General features: G+C 48.1%; 1 long non-coding RNA gene across 1 annotated transcript; it reads left to right on the top strand.

Annotated features, from left to right (window-relative positions):
- The first annotated feature begins 395 nt into the window (after positions 1-395).
- Positions 396-8,948, top strand: LOC308627868. The gene is made up of 3 exons (XR_014017453.1): positions 396-526; positions 7,458-7,595; positions 8,664-8,948. It is a non-coding gene; the product is annotated as an uncharacterized lncRNA (long non-coding RNA).
- The last annotated feature ends 8,716 nt before the right edge of the window (positions 8,949-17,664 follow it).

Below are 17,664 nucleotides of genomic sequence, written 5' to 3' on the forward strand. Positions count from 1 at the left end.
TGCTAGGTAGCACACTGAAGATAAGTCTCTAGTTCCCTTCAACAACATATCCCAGGTCAGTCAGGGGTCAAAAGGAAGATTCACAGAGGCTAGCTATTAGCTGTGCAGAGGCAGGCGTGCCCTTGGAGGCTAAGATGCACGTGGCCTCTTCCCAAACAGGACTGGCCCTGGTCATAAATCGTCCCACAGAGAGGACTATTTACTCTAGGCAGAGGCCTGTACGTGGTGGTCGGGTGTCAGGAAGTGAGCTGGCCATCGGAATGGAGTGTGGGTGGGGTGAAGGGACGTGGTCACCGGCTTCCACTGAGTCACAGAGGGCTGAGGTGGGGAGGTGGGCGGGGCCCCGCCCTGGTGCAGCAGGAAGGACAAGGTCGGGAAGAGTCGGAGGCTGGGAGCAGGGAGGAGGTGGAGGGCTGTCTCAGGCCCCAGCAGGTCCCCGAGGGGGCTGGCAAACAGGCCTTTGATGCAAACGTTGCCCCGAGAAAACCACCCAGGATCCAGCTGGCAATCCAGAAGGCTCCTTCTGGTATGTAAATCAGGGTTGCCATGAGAACATCCAGAACCTTGCCTTTGTCTGGTTTGAAATTCAGAAGCTGCTGGCTGGGGTGTCCAATACTTATTCTGAAAAGTCAGATTTAGGGTCCTTTAGCTGTCACTCCTGCTGCCCAGGGTGAAGGTCTCAATGGTGAGGGAAATTTTCAGACATTTTAAAAATGGGAAATAAGAAAAGCTGAGGGTTGGAAGGAAGTAGAAAGGATAGAATGGGTCGGAGGGGATGAGAACAAAATATGAATGTGAAATGAGGCCGGCTATAGGGTGACATTGCTGGTTAGTCATGGTATATAATCTGAGCGTGTAGCCCCAGCTCTGCATTATAAAGGGAAAGGGATTACTGTGTGGAAGAAGTGTGCAGGGGGGCCAGTCCAACAGCTGCTGGCCTCCTGCCGAGCTCTGAGGCCAGGCTGGCTGGTCAGGGTCCCGCCTCCCTCAGCAGAAGCTCAGGCTGCCCTCGCAGGGATCCCTGAAGCAAGGGTTCACCCACACACTCTGCCCAGCTGGGCCCTAGCCTCCACGGTCACCCCCTCAGACCCCCCGCTCTGGCCTTTCTGGCCACTGTCCCTGCTCATGCCTCCTCTCCCTCCTTCGGGACTGACCCCGGGAATTACTCCAGCCCTCGCTGTACGGGTGCTGGGTGTTCATTCCTGGGGCTCCTTTGACCGCACAGCATGGGGACCTGGCCTGCACTGGCTTAAAGGAGAAAGTGGAGAATGTGTTGGCTCATGTAACTGCAGGGGCTGCAGAGGAGGAAACCATTTTTCTTGACCCTCTCAGGGTCCCTGGCTGGGTCTGCAAATTAAACTGAGACAGATTAACAGGAGAAAAGCGTACAGATTTATTTAATCTAAGTTTTGCATGACACGGGAGCCTTCATAAGGAAATGAAGACCCAAAGAAGCAGTTGGAGCTGAGTATTTTACACTGGGTTTGATGACGAGTGGGCCCAGTCATGGAGGAAGAGGACAGCTTAAGGAGTAGGAAGTAATGTAGGAAACTAGGGAACACTTAGCAAGGCCTGTTTATTAGGATGCTTCTTGGTGTCCTTTTGTCTTTGGAGATAAGGATGCTCCTTTCCTCCAGATGTAGGGAGGGCACCTCTCCCGTGAGGATTTTACGACTTTTTTCAGGGAAGAAGGGGCGGGGGTGGGGTCAGAGTAAACTTCCTGCTCTGCCATTTTCTCAAGCTCCTTCAGCTTAAAATATTCAATATGCCAAGATGCCGGAGTTTGAGGTAGGGTGTCCTGAACCCCATCACAACCAATCTGAGGAAAGTTCCAAGCTAGTGCCAGCAGCCCTGGGGCGGCCTGGCCGACGAGGGACTTAAACTCCATCTGTCCATCTATCCCTGCTTGGCGCTCCCTGGTATGTTTTTCTCTTTAGGTTTGTTTCTCCCTCAAGTGGCTGCCCCGTAAGAGTAGAACATGGCCTTGCCGCTCCCTGTTGTAAGGTTCCCCTTACAATCCTGTAACCAGGAGAAGCACCTCTTCCTCTCCTGGCTGGTGGCATCCACCTGGCGGCGGGGGCAATGAAGTCTTCGAAGAGAATATGGAGGCAGATGGTGCTGGGAAGACCAGAGCAGTCTGAGCCACACAGATCATTATGGTCACATCATCTTCTCATTGTTGCAGGTGTCCATTAACCTCAAGGCCTCGACCACACCGTGAACTCCTCATAGGGGATCCTCTCCTATGCTTGTTCTGGGGTCCCCCAATAAGCAGGCTCTCAATAAATGTTTACTCACTGGTTCATTAACCCTCAAAACCAAGGAGCCTGGCCAGGACCACTAATCACTAAAACGAGACCTAGCCATGAGGTTTAGAGTGGATCCACCGCCCTCGGGAACTTTCAGGCCCTTTGGCAGTCCAAAATCATCAGGGGAAACCCAGATCTCATCTTGCTGCTGCTGTTGCCTCAAGAATAAAAGGGTCCTCTCCAGCCCGTGCTCTGCTACCCGCCCCCCAATCCCCCCCACCCCCAGCAGGGAAAGGCAGCTTTCAGGGAGGTCTCTGTGGGCCATTCCAAGGATGCGTGTTCATTTCTCTCCCACCAAAGATCCCGACCTTAAGGGCTGGGATAAAAATGGCCAGTTTTGGGCTGGTAGCAGGTGCACTGATTTTAGCAGAGAAGGTACCATAGTGTATCTCAGAAGACAGTTAAGGGTTATAATTTGTCGTTTAATGTGTCCGTTTGAGAAGTGATCATTGCCAGGCCTTTCAGCTTTGTAATCGCTCTTGTTTCCCACCCTCACATCCCAGGGTTGCCCAGCGGTGCCCCCTTGGCTCACAGCCAGCCTGTCCTCCCCACCTCCTCCGCACTCTCTCCTGAGAGCCGGTCTGCAGATGCAAAGGAGGGCAGGTTACACACACTCCTCGGTCTGTGAGCAGTTATTGACTAATCTGTCAGTCGATAAGTACTTAGTGAGCACCTGTTGTGTGTACCAGTCATTGTGCTGGGGGCTAAGAGGACCCCTGAGAAGTATAAAACTGGACCCACTCTCCAGGAGCTATGTCTACACAGGGAGATCCTTGAAGACAGATGATGCCAGACTGGATGGTTTTGAAGGGTCTTCAGAGCACTAATATTATGTGGTTATAGACTAGGCGATTGGGTTTGGGCTAGGCCCTGATTGGTGGATACGGTCTGGCTATCTGCTAACAGGTGAGCGGGATGGGGGGATTATATTCCAAGGACTGGGAAAGGTGAGGAAGTAGGAAAATACTAGGGAGTTGTCAGGCTTTGGCCAGAGCAGAGGTTTACTGCAATATTTGTTAGAATCAATGTGTATGTAATGTATCTCATAGGCAGAAGAGAACCAGTAAGAATTTGAGCAGATAAAAAACAAAGTTGGACTGAAGTTGAATATTCATCATAGCATTCATATCCCACTTGCCCACTGCTGCCTCTGTGATGGACACTGCTGGTTTTGCACTCAGCAACCAACCCCACTTCTTTCTTTTTTTTTTTTTTTCTTTATTTTTGGCTGCGTTGGGTCTTAGTTGCGGCATGCGTGATCTTTCATTGCGGCTCACGGGCTCTTCGTTCCAGTGAATGGGCTTTCCTCTAGTTGTGGTGTGCGGGCTCCAGAGCACGTGGGCTCAGTAGTTGCGGCACATGGCCTTAGTTGCCCCATGGCAATGTGGGATCTTAGTTCCCCAACCAGAGGTTGAACCCGCGTCCCCTACATTGGAGGGCGGTTTCTTAACCACTGGCCCACTAGGGAAATCCACCCCCCAGCTTCTTTCTTTCTAACAGAATGCTAATTATGTTCAAGATCTACTCATTCCCTCATGCAGCCACGTGCCTCAAGGGAAGGTGGCATGCTCCAGAGTAAGTCTGATTCGCCTATCTTGCCAACAATTGGTTCTAGAATGAGCATGTGGCTGAGTCCTGGCCAATGAGAGGTGGAGGAAAGTCCACTAGGGGACCTCTGAGAAAAATATCCTTGTTTCTAAGAGAAACTCCTAAGAAGAGATGGTCTTTCTTTTTACTCTGGACATTGTCATGTGTGGAGGGGGCCATTTTGCCTCTAGTCTGAGGATGAAGCCAACAATGAAGGTAGCAGGGCAGAGAGATGGAAAGAACCTGATCCTTTGATTACATCGTTGAGCCACTGAATCAACCACCCTGAATCCTGCCCTTCCTGTTATGTTACTTAGTACATTTCCACATTAAGTTAGTTTGAGTCAGGTTTTTGTTACCTGCAGCCTGAAGCATTCTCACTTCCTCCTCTCAGCTCTTGAAATCCTTTTTCCCCATTTAGCCCACTCTCCACTCTAATCAGGAACTCTAGTCTCATGACCCTTCCAGCTTTTCCAGTTCTATCTACTCTTCCCCTTCATTACTGTCTTTCGTGTCATCCCAGAATCCTTGCATAATAGTTCACCTTCACTCTTCTCTTGCCAGCTCCCTCCAGACCTCACTCTTCACCAGCTCCTGCATACTTACCCACTAAGTCCCCAGGCACAGGTCAATCCATCTCCATCACTGCTGCTGCCCCACCCCTGAGCTAGGGTAACAAAGTGTCGTCCAGCTTTGCCTGAGACTGAGGGGCTTCCTGGGGTTCTAGATTTTAAGTGCTGAAACTAGAATTATCCTGGATAAATGGATGGTGGATGGCCCTAACAGTGACTGGTGAGGCCATTGGGGAAACTACCCAACAATGATCAGTGGCCATTCCCAATGCATGGTCTCCAAGCTCCACCTTGGCTTAGCCCTGCTTGGGAGTCCTATTACACAGCCTGGCTAGGCTGACACCATCCACCCCTTTCATTGCAGTGCTTGTTTCAAATCTTCACTGTGGCTCTCAACCTGCCTACCCAGCTCCCACCGTACTCCCTTGGCAGCTGACTTCCAATTTCACAGAGAAAAGAGAGACTATTGCCCATAAAGCCCCTCATCTTCCTGCATTCTTGCTCAGAATGCATCTTCTTTCCTGCTTCTAGAGGAAGACTTTCTCCATCCCAGTGCATTCATCAGAGATCCAGAGGCCGCCCCTACTCTCCTCTGCACCCACCTCTAGCTATCACACTCTCTCCCTCCCTCGATGACAATACAAGTCTCACTTGCTATCTGTTCCTAATTCTCCCTTCAACCTGGATTCTGCTCCACCACTGCTTTTGCCAGACTCTCCAAGGACCCACTACTGGACCTCGTCTCAAGCCACAGCTGGCTGCCCAGTGTGCCCCTATCGACCACCCCCTCCTTGAAGACTGGCCTCCTCTTTGGCCTCATCTCCTCCTACTTCTCTGGCTGTTCCTGCTCAGTCTCTGTCTAGGGCTTCTCTTTCTCTGTCTGCACTGTAAATGCTGGTGTTTCCTGCTCTCCTTCTCAACTGTATACACTTCTTTTGGATCATTCCATCTATAACCATGGTTTCAACTATTATCAAATTCCCACAACTCCTCAATCTGTAGCTCAGGCCAAGATCTTTCTTCTATGTTTTGATCTGCATGTGTTGTGAAACCATCAGTGTGATCATTAAGGGCCATGGTTTTAGAGTCAGACAGATCCAGGTTTGAGTCCTGGCTCTACCACTTATTAGCTGTGTGACTTGGGTCAGGTATCTTAAGCTCTCTGTGCTTCATTTTCCTCAAATGTAAGCCAGAGATCATAATGTACTTACCTTATGGAGCTGCTGAGAAGATTAAATGAGATTATGTAGAATGCTTAGTATAATGTCTGGCTCATAGAAACAAGCAACACAGTTATTTTTATAGCATTTAGTTGCCTAGCACTCATCTTTCCCCCCAACCAAGCTTTTATTTCCTGAACGGTGAGGCGCTAAGCAATTAAAATCATTTAATCATCAAAAACAAAAAATAAAACCCCCATAAAGTAGGTGTTGTATCCTCTCTCTTTGTCTCTGAGGCTCAGAGACAAAACATCTTATGCAAGGTCACAGCCTGGGAGTGGCCAAGCGGGGCTTTGAATGGACTCGTGCCAAAGTCCTCCTCAGCCACTACAGTTAACCCATCTCTCAACATATTCACATCAAAATTCATTCCCTTTTCCGTGCCCCACACTTGCTTGCCCTTCTGCTTAGAATCCCATTTTGCAAGAAGGCTGGCAACATTTACCTTGTCAGCAAAAATCAACCCTCCAGGGGCAAGAAGGGAGTGGAGGGCAGCCCCTACTCCATCCACCCGCCAGGAGGCCGCATCCTCTTGTCTCCACCCACCCACTGCCCTTGCCCTCCTGCAGCCAATGGGGTTATTGCTGCAGCCGCTGCTGGGGTCAGCACCTATCTGGATACTCAAAAATAACGGTTAAGGACCCCTGGCTGACACTAGCCTTGGCCCCAAATCCACCCCTTGCTCCACTGGTAGGGTGACGCTGCTAACACCTAACTATGTTCACTTCATTCTCCTAAAGGTCCCCGATGCCCCCTCCCTGTTTGGTTTCCCCGGGACAAAGTGTTAGGAAGATTCATGCAAAAGAGCCGTCCTGTGTGAAAGGTTTGGGGGGCCGCTTGGAGGAAAGGGAATTGCCAAGGTCTGAGCCTCTGAATCTGTGGGGCTTCCTTGGTGGCGCAGTGGTTGAGAGCCCGTCTGCCGATACAGGGGACACGGGTTCGGGCCCCGGTCCAGGAGGGTCCCACATGCCACGGAGCGGCTGGGCCCGTGAGCCATGGCCGCTGAGCCTGCGCGTCCGGAGCCTGTGCTCCGCAACGGGAGAGGCCACAGCAGTCAGAGGCCCGCGTACCGCAAAAAAAAAAAAAAGAACCCAATAGTTGCATCCGGGTCTAATTTAACTGCCTCCCGGCCCTCCACTAGCTGTCCCCATGCCCCCAGGAGGGGTCAGTAGCGAGCAAAAGGTGTTGCCATGTTGCCATAGGATGGGGCTGGTGACCTTGCTTCTTGGCTTTTTATCCAGTTCCCTGGGCAGAAGTCCGAAGAAAACACTCCGGCCACACAATTGGTCTTTCATTAGCATCTTTTCTGGCGGGGAGAATTTAGGACTGAAGCAACTGGAAACTAGATTCTTCGCCGCCCCCCCCCCCCAGCCCCACCCCTGTTTGGCTTCTCCTACTCCCGCTCCTGGGGCCCGGAGGCTCCGTGCTAGGGGGAACCGGGTGCGAATTTGGTTTCCCGGGTGCCTTCTACCGCCGGCCAAGCCGCCAGTCTGCCCAGCCCACGGTCCCAGGCCCACGGGAGAGTAGTCACGTTAATTGCTCCCGGGGCCTCCAGCACCCCCCTCGCCCCGCCCCCAGGGTGACTCTCGCTTTTTCCTGTGCAGCGGAGGGGCCTGCTGGGCGCGCCCCTTAAGTGGCACTTGTCCTGGTCGTTCCTGGGGTGGTGCGTGGCTCCCCAGGGTGTGAAGCCAGAGCCAGGCCCAACAGCCTGTCTGAGGATTCTTCAGATGTCTCCCAGTGCCCGCACCACGTTTGGAGTTGTTTCGCAGGCCCGCTGCTGGAGGAAGACACCCAATCTGTACTGGAAAGAGAGATGGTCCAAAGAGCTGGCTTGCTCTCCAGCTACTCACTTCCTGGAAAACCACGTAAAAAGAGGAAAGAGATCTTCTCAGTCAATCAAAAAGACAGTACTGATCAGGGACCCAAACTGTTAGAGTGGTGGTGGGAGAGCGTGGGTAAGAATACCAAACAAAGGAAGAAGCCTACGGATAGCATCTTACTTACCGGGTAACCCCAGGGCAGTGACTGCCATGGTGGGCGGCACAAATCAATCAACCTGGGCTAGTTTAAGGTTTATGAACATCAGTTTCTTATTCCCTGGAATTCTAGAACTTTACAGCTATAGAAACCTGAGGGAACACCCATAATCATTGGCCCTCATTTTAAGGCAGAGAACTAGAGATTTAGGTGACTTGAGTAAGGCCATGCTGTTCCTGCTGTTAGTTAATGATGAGTCACACCTGGAACCTAAGTCCTTAACTCTCCTTACACCTATTGTCAAATGAGCTTCTGCTCCCAGCCTCACCTGCCAGGTGGGGAAGCCATGAGTATGGTGTAAGCTCAAAGGAGCTGGTGTTAGGAAAGCATTCACCAAGCGAAGGGGGTCTCCCTTAGGTTATGTAGAAACTTTATGCAGAAACAATTTTGTGTTTCAGCGGAAAACTAAATCATCTATATGTATCATGCACACCCTCGAAAGTTATGAGATTCAAGCTCCGTCCATTGTCTTTAAGCTATTTTTCAACTCTGTAAATTGTGTGTAATTGATAGATATGTATATTGTATCTTATCTGGTAGAGATTTGACTTCTTCGACTTGTTCCCACCCCCACTGCATTTGCAGGGAAAAAAAACACTTCTGTCTTCATTTGCAATTCATCTCAACATTAGAACTCCCTGTAAATTTGTGCTGTTTCTACTTTTCCTTTGAACCAGTTATGAAACTGAGCAGGCCCTTGTGGGGCTCCCGGGCACAGAGCCTTTCTGTGTCCCGCTTCTCTTGATTGTAGGGAATAGGCCTCAGTCTCCAAGACCTTCCCTGAGTTCCAAAGGGTAGGTTCAAACAGTTGCTCAACAGAGAAGGGAGGGGATGCTGAGACAAGGGAGGAGTAGTCAAGAAACAATAGTGCAGCCTTGGGGCAGGGTCCAGGTTCTGCCTTAAGGGATACACATAACAATATCTTTGCACTCTTCCAGAACTAAAACCCCCAACAAATGGAAGATGTTAACTACTTGATGAAGCATTCTTCATTCCAGAGAGAAGGTAACCTTGGGAACCACAGAAGCTCATCAGGAGACCACCTGAGGCCAGATTAAAGGAATGCAGGCCCTGAACACACCCTGATCCTTATCAGCAACCTGCCCTTGAACCATTGCTATAAGACTCCTCACCAAGTCCCCCTGGGACACACAGTTTTGAAGACATTAGCCTGCTGTGTCCCCTTTTGCCCGGCAAAGCAATAAAGCTATTCTTTTCTACTTCACCCAAAACTGTATCCAAGATTCAATTTGGCACTGGTGCACAGAGGCTGAGTTTAGGCATCAGTCATAACATCTATCTGCCTGTTTCCATCATATCATTTGAGCAAAGTAAACTCTTTAACGTGTGTTCATTTTTTATATTTTTATGGAAATCATGATTTTACCTTATAACAAAGTCGTACCTTGTCCCATTGTGTGGGGTGATGAGTAGCAGCTGATGAGTCTGTTTCTGTGTCCAAATGAATCCAAGCAGAACTACTCTTCTCTGGGTTTACAAGGGGGGCAGTGTGTCCAGGGATGGCAGCTAGGGTGGTTGACCTGGGCCCTGCATCCCCACTCACTGATTGGAAAGTTATTCAGGAAAACTGGACATGGTTTAGGGTGGCTCTGACCTTCAAGGAAGGGAAGGGGGGTCTCTGTCAAGGGCTGCCCTGCAGATGAACTCTGCACTCTCTTTTTCTGCCATTAAACAGCTACTTGAGTAGACATCACTTCATTTTTTCTTTCTTTACTGGTATTCATTAGATATTTTTAAATGTCTAATTGTGAGAACTTGTTCTAAGAAGCCTGAATTTTCATGCTGAGGCATGAAATTAGTGTCCAATAACTCAAAGCCTGTCTGCTTCACTACTTAATTTAGAGATATGCTGGTTGGTGCAAGGCTTCTAGTGCCAAAAGACATCATTTCTGAAGCCTCTTAGCCAAGCACAATGAAAAATATAACCATAAATACTCATTCCAATGACTCCCCAGGCCATAGTCACAAAGCTTTTACACCGCATTTACTCAGGGCTCCCCAGCCAAAATCATCTCACTCATTCTTCTCTAGGGTCCTTGGAAATGTCTGCGTCCTCCCACCATCTGCCTTACTGTGTACCCACTTCCTTGCAGGCCATGTATCTAGGTGCCAGGTTTAAGCTGTGGGCCTTGATTTCCTGCAGTCGTAAGCCTCTGGCTCCCTGGCTTTCCACGAGGTGATGTTCTAGCCAGAGGCCCTGGGGGCTGAAGCCTTGGAATTTTGGCTTTTACTATAGGTGTTCCTTGCCACTGGGGTTCAGATGTCTAGGCAGAGCTGATGAGTCTCTGGCAGTGGCCTGAAGAATGGATTTGCAAAGCTGATTTGCATGGTCTTAGAAGAATAGAGGGAGGCAGGTGGGAGTTCACAAATTATAATTCTCCTCTCCCCCTTCACTCAGTCCACAGAGGCTAGTCCTGCTGCCAAAGGTCAGGCATGGACCACTCACTAGCCAGTCCCTACCAGGATATGCTGTGAGGCCCCTACTTGTGTTTCTTGAAGCTGGCTACAATATTAGTGTTAACTGGGAAACTTTAGAAATACTGATGCCCAATCCCTGCCCCAGACAACTTAAATCTAGAGTTTTTGTTGGCCGTTGGTATTTTTTAATTGAGATATAATTTAGATATAACAAAGCACATGAATTGTAAATATACAGCTTGACGAATTTTTGCACCTGGGTAACTCCCACTGAGATCAGTATTCAAGATGTGGAAAGCTTCCAGTCCCTCTGAATTCTCCTTTCCAGCTTCTATCTATCTATCTATCTATCTATCTATCTATCTATCTATCTATCTATCTATCTATTTATCTATCTATCCATCTATCTTTCCATCTATCTATCTATCTGTCTATCTCAAGGCCCATCAGATCAGAAGCAGGGGCAACCAGCTCTTTTGAACTTTTCTAGTCCTCCCAACTGCTGGACTAGGAGAGGAAAAAAAATCGTCCTTCCCTCTATCCATCTTAGGTTCATTGGCTGGGGCTCTGTAAATTAGACTGAAAATGACAGAAAAACAAGAGAAAAACCAAAAAGTTTATTAACATGTGCATTGCACATACACTTGGAGCACACAGAGATGACAAAAGAACAAAAGATAAAACTTTAGAGAAGTCACAAGGCAAAGGAAAAGGACTTTGAGGCAAAGGGCAAATAGTGGGAAGGCAAATATATGGGGAAACTACTGGAAGATAAGGACTAGTATTAGCAAGGTTTGTTTTGGAGATTCCTCTGGTGCTCAAGGTTGATAAGGGTTTAGAGTTGTCTCCAGTGATTAACTTCTGACCTTCCCGGAAGGGAGGGGAGGGGACATCTTTGCAAATTTATATCCTATTTTTTTAGGCAAATAGGGGGAGGGCAGAGAGCTTTTCTTGTATCTGCTTCATCTCAATTGCCTTTAGCTCAAAATAATTCTTATGCCAAAATGGCATATTTTGGGGTGGCATAGTGTGCAACCCTTCACAGGAAACCCATGTCAAGCACTCTGGGTGCACCTCTTGGGTCCCCTCACTTGGCTTGAAGGAGAGAGAAATGCCCAAAACTCCAAGACAACTTTCTCCCTAGTATTTTCACTACTAACATTTAGAACAAGTTGCTTGAAGATGAGTGCCTGATGGGATCAGAAGGACAGAACTTAGCAGGTTTTCTGTTTGTTTGTTTGTTTGTTTATTTTTAGGGTTTCGGGCCTTGGTTGTTTTTGTTTTTCAATTTAAAAGCCCTGCCTAGAAGGTCCAGTACCTTTCTTTGAAAAGAGTCAGCCACTTTTTAACTATGGGGGCTTCAGCTGTGCTTAACAGAAGTAAAGTCCCAGGCTTCCCTGGTGATGCAGTGGTTGGGAGTCTGCCTACCGATGCAGGGGACACGGGTTCGTGCCCCGGTCCGGGAGGATCCCACATGCCGTGCAGCGTCTGGGCCCGTGAGCCACGGCCACTGAGCCTGTGCGTCCGGAGCCTGTGCTCCACAACGGGAGAGGCCACAGCAGTGAGAGGCCCGTGTACCGCAAAAAAAAAAAAAAGAAGTAAAGTCCCATATGGCCTCCCTCATACTATTATGTGTGTGTGTGGTAAAATATACATAAGATAAAATTTATCATTTTAACCATTTTTAAACATACAGTTCAGTGGCATTAAGTATATTCACAATGTTGTGAAAACCATCACCACTATCAAACTTCTAGAACTTTTTCAGCATACCAAACTGAAATGGTACCCATCAAATTATAACTCCCCTTTTCCCCGTCCCCCAAGCCCCTGGTAACCACTATTCTACTTTCTGTCTCTATGAATTTGCCTATTCTAAGTACCTATTCTAAGTGGAATCATACAATATTTGTTCTTTTGTGTCTGGCTTATTTCACTTAGCATAATGCCCTCAAGGTTCATCCATGTTGTAGGCATGTGTCAGAATTTCATTCCCTTTTTTTTTTTGGCCGCACCATGTGGCTTGTGGGATTTTAGTTCCCCAGCCAGGGATCGAACCCACACCTTCTGCAATGAAAGCATGGAGTCTTAACCACTGGACCACCAGGGAATTCCCAGAATATCATTCCTTTTTAAGGCTGAATAATATTCCATTGTATGGATATACTACATCTTGTTCACCCATTCATGTGGGACATCGACTATTTCTACCTTTTGGTTATTGTGACTAATGCTGCTCTGAATGTTGGTGTACGAGCAGCAGTTTAAATGCTTAGCATCCATATTTTTTTCAATGCCCCTTTGCTGATTCTAACATGCGGCAGGAGGGTTGAGACTCTTGCATGGTTTGGGGGCTCCTGAGCTGGCCTTGTTCTCAAAGTCAGGCTTCCTCATAAGGCAGCTGGGGAAGCCATGAGGTGACAGAATCAGACAAACCTTTGTTCCTTCAGGGTTTCTTACTGATCCCAGGTCACGTTCAGTGCTGCTTCCGTGGCGGTGGTGTCCTGTTGGTGTTCCTCCTGTCTTCCTTTCTGATCAGCTGCCTCAGTGACCCTGAGCTCCTGGGCCTTCTTGCAAATTGGTCCCCTCTTTTCCTTGAGATCAACTCCACATATGAAGGGGGGGTGGAGGCCTTTGTTTTCTACAAAAGATCTTGCTGCACCCTTTCCTCCAGGGCAGGGAGCAACTCTTAGTTTTTCCATTTGCATGACCAAGAGGAGACACTCCAAGTTATCTCTTTAGAACAAAGAAAATCTGCCCCAAGATGACTTCCTGCTTCTACCAAGCCTCAGAAGCAGCTGTCATCCCTTAAATTGCTGCTTCAAGGACTAAAATAAATCAGTCCCGCTTAGCCAAACACCCCGTTATATTCACAGGCCTGCCGGGTGACAGGATCTGGCTTTGCGTCTGAAGTGCATGGAGCAGCATGGGCAGAGGTTACTTGGGTGTGCAGGGGCCACTTTGCCATGTGGGCTGGGGACAGGTCCATTTCACTCTACCCCGAGGGGTGCACAGCGTGGCTCACAGGGTAGTAAGGACTTCAGGGGTTATCCTAGGGCTGAGACCTCAGGCTCTGGCAGGAGCGGCAGTGTCAATGCTCACCTTGGCTTTGAGGGCCAAGAGTGAGCTCATGTGCTCCTCTGGGGCCTCCAAAAATTGGCACTGGAGGAGGCCAACGTTCTGGGTTATTCAAGTGGCACCTACGCCAAGCATTTTTGAGTTTTGACTGCTCAGGGGGTCTTCTTAGGGCCTCTGGTCTGAAGAGACCTTGGCAAACTCTGATTCACCCAGATAATTCTCAAAATCAATAAATAGTGAGACTGATTCTTACAAAAGTAGTTTCAAATCTTCACATTTTCCAGAGTTACAGTTAGTTTGAGTTTCATGCTCCCCAACTCTTCCTGCTCTGAGGGTGCTGATAGAAAGTGACATGGTCAGGATTCTGAAAGCAAGGCCAGCCTCTAGAGAGTGTTTATGCAAATGAAAACTGTAAGCCCCAGAGCAAGGAGCTAGACTTCTCAAGACTTTCCAGCCTTCTGGTTTGCATAAAGCGGTTCTTGTCCTGAGGATGAAGCTGTTAGGCAGCAAGAGCCATGGAAACTAGCTGTGCCTGCTGGTGGCCAGGCCTGGTCGGTCATTTCTGGGGCTAACGTCTTCTCTAGAAGGTTTTCAAGGTCAAAGTCTTTCTTTTTTTTTTTTTTTTTTTTTTTTTTGCGGTACGCAGGCCTCTCACTGTTGTGGCCTCTCCTGTTGTGGAGCACAGGCTCCAGACGTGCAGGCTCAGCGGCCATGGCTCACGGGCCCAGCCGCTCCGCGGCATGTGGGATCTTCCCGGACTGGGGCACGAACCCACGTCCCCTGCATCGGCAGGTGGACTCTCAACCACTGCGCCACCAGGGAAGCCCGGTCAAGGTCTTTCTAATGAGAGCCATCCAGCTATTCAGGAATAGCTGCCTTCTCTTCATCAAAACAGGAGCTGGAGCCCTGAAGAGGGAGGCAGGCACAGGGCCTGGTCTACCCTGGCTGAGAATGGGGGGCTGGAGACTCACAAGCTCTTTACATTCACCTTCTCCATGCCAGGCTCTGATCCCCAACAAACTTCAAGGGAGGACCTATTTTGTGCAAGTCACACTCCTGGGCCCTGAGAGACACAGAATGAGATAAAGCAATATGAAATTTACTATCTGGTAAAGGAGAGAGTCAGGCATACAAAGTAAGGAATCAACGCCCCAAAATAAGTATAGGGGAGGAAAGACTTTCCCTGTACCCTCCTAGGTTCATTAGCTGGGTCTATGAAATAAACAGTAAATGGACAACAGACAAGTTAACAGGAGAAAAGATATACAAATTCATTATTTTTTCGTGTTACGTGGAGGGGGCATGATAGGGGAAAAAGTAAATACCCAAAAAAGTGGTAGGATTTGAGACTTTATGTGTCCTCTTAATAGGGGAAGGGAAGGGGTGTACAGGTCCCTTAGGGGAGAGTAAATTATTTTAAGGAAAGATAAATGGGCCCTTAGAAGAACAGATGAGAGATAAGATTGCGACAAAGTTTGTCAGGGTGTGATGTGGACTTCCACTCGCCTTTCCTGTGGTGAGAGTTGATCTTCCTAGGTTAATGAAAATGCCTTCCTGGGGGAGGGGATTTATGACAATTGAGTTCTTTTTGGAGGATCTGTCTTTAGGCAGATAAGAGGAGTTCAGAGAAAGCCTCTCTCTGCATTTCAACTGGCTTCAACTCAAAATAATCAATATAAGCAGTGTATCTTGGGGTGGCATGTCCTGAACTCCTTCAAAAGCACGAGTAGAGAATGCAGAAGTAACCCTCCAGCTGTGTGGGATGTTCTTCGGTTAAGGCTGCTGCACTGTTTGATACAAGTTTGGTATTCCTTTAAATAACGGCAGAAACTAACAACATAAAATTTTATTAGGGTCAACTGTGTGCTAAGCACTCTAAATGCATTAATCTGTTTAGTTGATATAACAACACTAAGAGGAAAGTATTATTATTATTATCTTTGTTTTACAGATGAGGTTAAATGCTGTTTAGAGATGTCAGATGCTATTCCTGAGAAGGTCCACCTGGTAAGAGGGAAGCCAGAATTTTAGTCCAGCTTGGTCCAGTTCTAAAGCTTGACTTGTTAGTGTGATGCTGCGAGACATCCAGATGCATCGACAGGCACAATGAACAGAGCTCTGGAGAAGTGGGTGCTGATTCTGGTTTCAGTACTATCCAGTTTGTAGACTTATGTCAGTACTTTGTCCCAGGTCTTCGGTTTCCTCCTCACTTGTTTTAATGGTTAAACCAGATGACTACAAATGTGCCTCCCATTTCTAAAATTCTCTCAATCTAGGATTTTCAAGTTCCTGAAATGAAACCATCTTATGCTCACTCTTTTAAGTACCTAAGTCCCAAAGGACCTTTAGGAGGCAAGTAAGCTGCTGTTGTGCTCATGCCTCTTGGACTTCTGGGAAGGATGCTAAAAATGTCTGAGTGCTGTGACAGGGGACAAAGGCAGGGGTACAGAAGTAGGGAGCCACGATCACGTTTGAAACGAACTTAACAAACTTACTCTTTTATACAGCGTGTATTAGGGTTGACCACCGTGTCAAACAGCCCCACGTTTCAATGACTTAACCCAAGGAGAGTTTATTTCTCGCTTTGGAACAGTCCAACCCAAGTGTCCTAGTTCTATGGCTCTCCTCTAAAGGGCTTCTCAGGAAACCAGCCTCTTCCTGTTTGTGGCTCTGCCTGACTCCTAGGTCCTGAAAGTCCTTTGCTTCTAGTTGTAGAGAATCACATGAGAGGCTCTTAGGGTGCAAGAAGTAGCATGTCTCACCTCTGCCCCATTCCACAGGCCAGAATTGGTCACATGATCCCACCTAACTTCCTAGGAGAAGTTAGGAAATATAGTCTCACTGTGTGCCCCAAAGGAAACTGATCTTGATGAATACATTGTAGTCTCTACAGAAGTCCGTAAGTAGTCAAGTCAATCTTAAAAAAGAAAACAGGGAACTTACCCTACTGGTCATGGAGATGCTCCACTGCTTTCCTCTTTGGGTTGTCCATGTCTATTTTCCCACCATGACTGCTCATAGTATTAACCCAGTGTTCCCTGGGTGGGAATAAAGAACCCCTTTCCTTCTTTCATTCTCTAAGAGAACGTAATAGGACTTTCTTAGTATCTTGTCCTGGGATCAAAGGTAATAATAATAATGCTAACTAGCATTTATTGAGCACACCTCATATATCAGGAACTTACACACACTTTCTTAGAGTCGGAGCAAATCTCAAGGTCTGGATGACATATGCAGAATTGAATAATTCCATTTATTTTTTAAGTTAATTAATTGATTGATTTATTTGGCTGTGTCAGGTCTTAGCTGCGGCACATGAGATCTTCATTGCGGCATGTGTGACCTTTCGTTGCGGTGCCCGGTCTTAGTTGCCCCACGGCATGTGGGATCTTAGTTCCTTGACCAGGGATCGAACCTGTGTCCCCTGCGTTGGAAGGTGGATTCTTAACCACTGGACCACAAGGGAAGTCCCATTGAATAATGCCATTTAATTTACCTTTTCTATAAATGGCTTTAATTTCTATTTTTAATGCTTATTCTGCTGGGTGGCAGAAACTTAATTTCACTTGATTTGGCCCTTGCTCTATCCCAGGTTTTGTCTACGTTCCCAGATGATGGGGAGTAGCTGGGATTCAACGTCCTGGCATCTACCATTACATCCTGTCAAGTGACAAAAGTAAAATAATTCGAGTCTGATGTCCCTTGCTCAAGGGAAACCAATCCACAGACTGGGAGAGTGCAGTGACTCACAAGCAGGGGAGCACTCCTGCGGAGGATGTTTGGACGAAAGCGAGTTTATAGAGTGTTAGAAGAGGCAGTGCGGAAACAGGGCATGATTGGCTAAGGGGTCAGAGCTCTCCTTATAAGGTGAGCAGGTCTTGTTTTCTAGGGTGAGATCAGCTGGCTAAAGCCAAGCTGGAGGACTGTGGTTGGTAGGTACTAGGATTCCGTGGGGGAACTTAGGTTTAGATTTGTGTCATGGGCGGGGCCCCTGGGGTGGCCTCCTTTCTGTGGGTCGTGATATGCAAATTAATGTTATCAATCCGAATTGCCAGACTTGACATTCCATCAGGTCTGGGCCTGTTTTGCCCCTTTGCTCCACACCTTAAAGCCATGGTTCTCTCTGGTGCCTCAAAACCACCTCCCGCATCACCAAGAGAACCACACACCTCACCTTCCTGCCGGGCACTTCTGTCTGACAAATTCCTCAGCCCCTGAGTGGGGAGGACACCACCACCTCTCCTCCAGGAGGGTGGAGGGGAGAGGGGGGAAGCCCCTTTCTCAGGGACCTACTACCTATGTTTTGCCTCCCCTCTGCTTCTCTCCTCCCTCCCAGGGTTTTGATAATCCTTGTATGCCTAGTTCTCAGTTTTTCCATTTCTAATATTTATGGCGAAAACTTCATGCTTCAATTATTCAAGG

The sequence above is a fragment of the Mesoplodon bidens genome (genome assembly GCF_964165515.1).
Source record: "Mesoplodon bidens genome assembly, chromosome: 14".
NCBI classification, from domain to species: Eukaryota; Metazoa; Chordata; class Mammalia; order Artiodactyla; family Ziphiidae; genus Mesoplodon; species Mesoplodon bidens.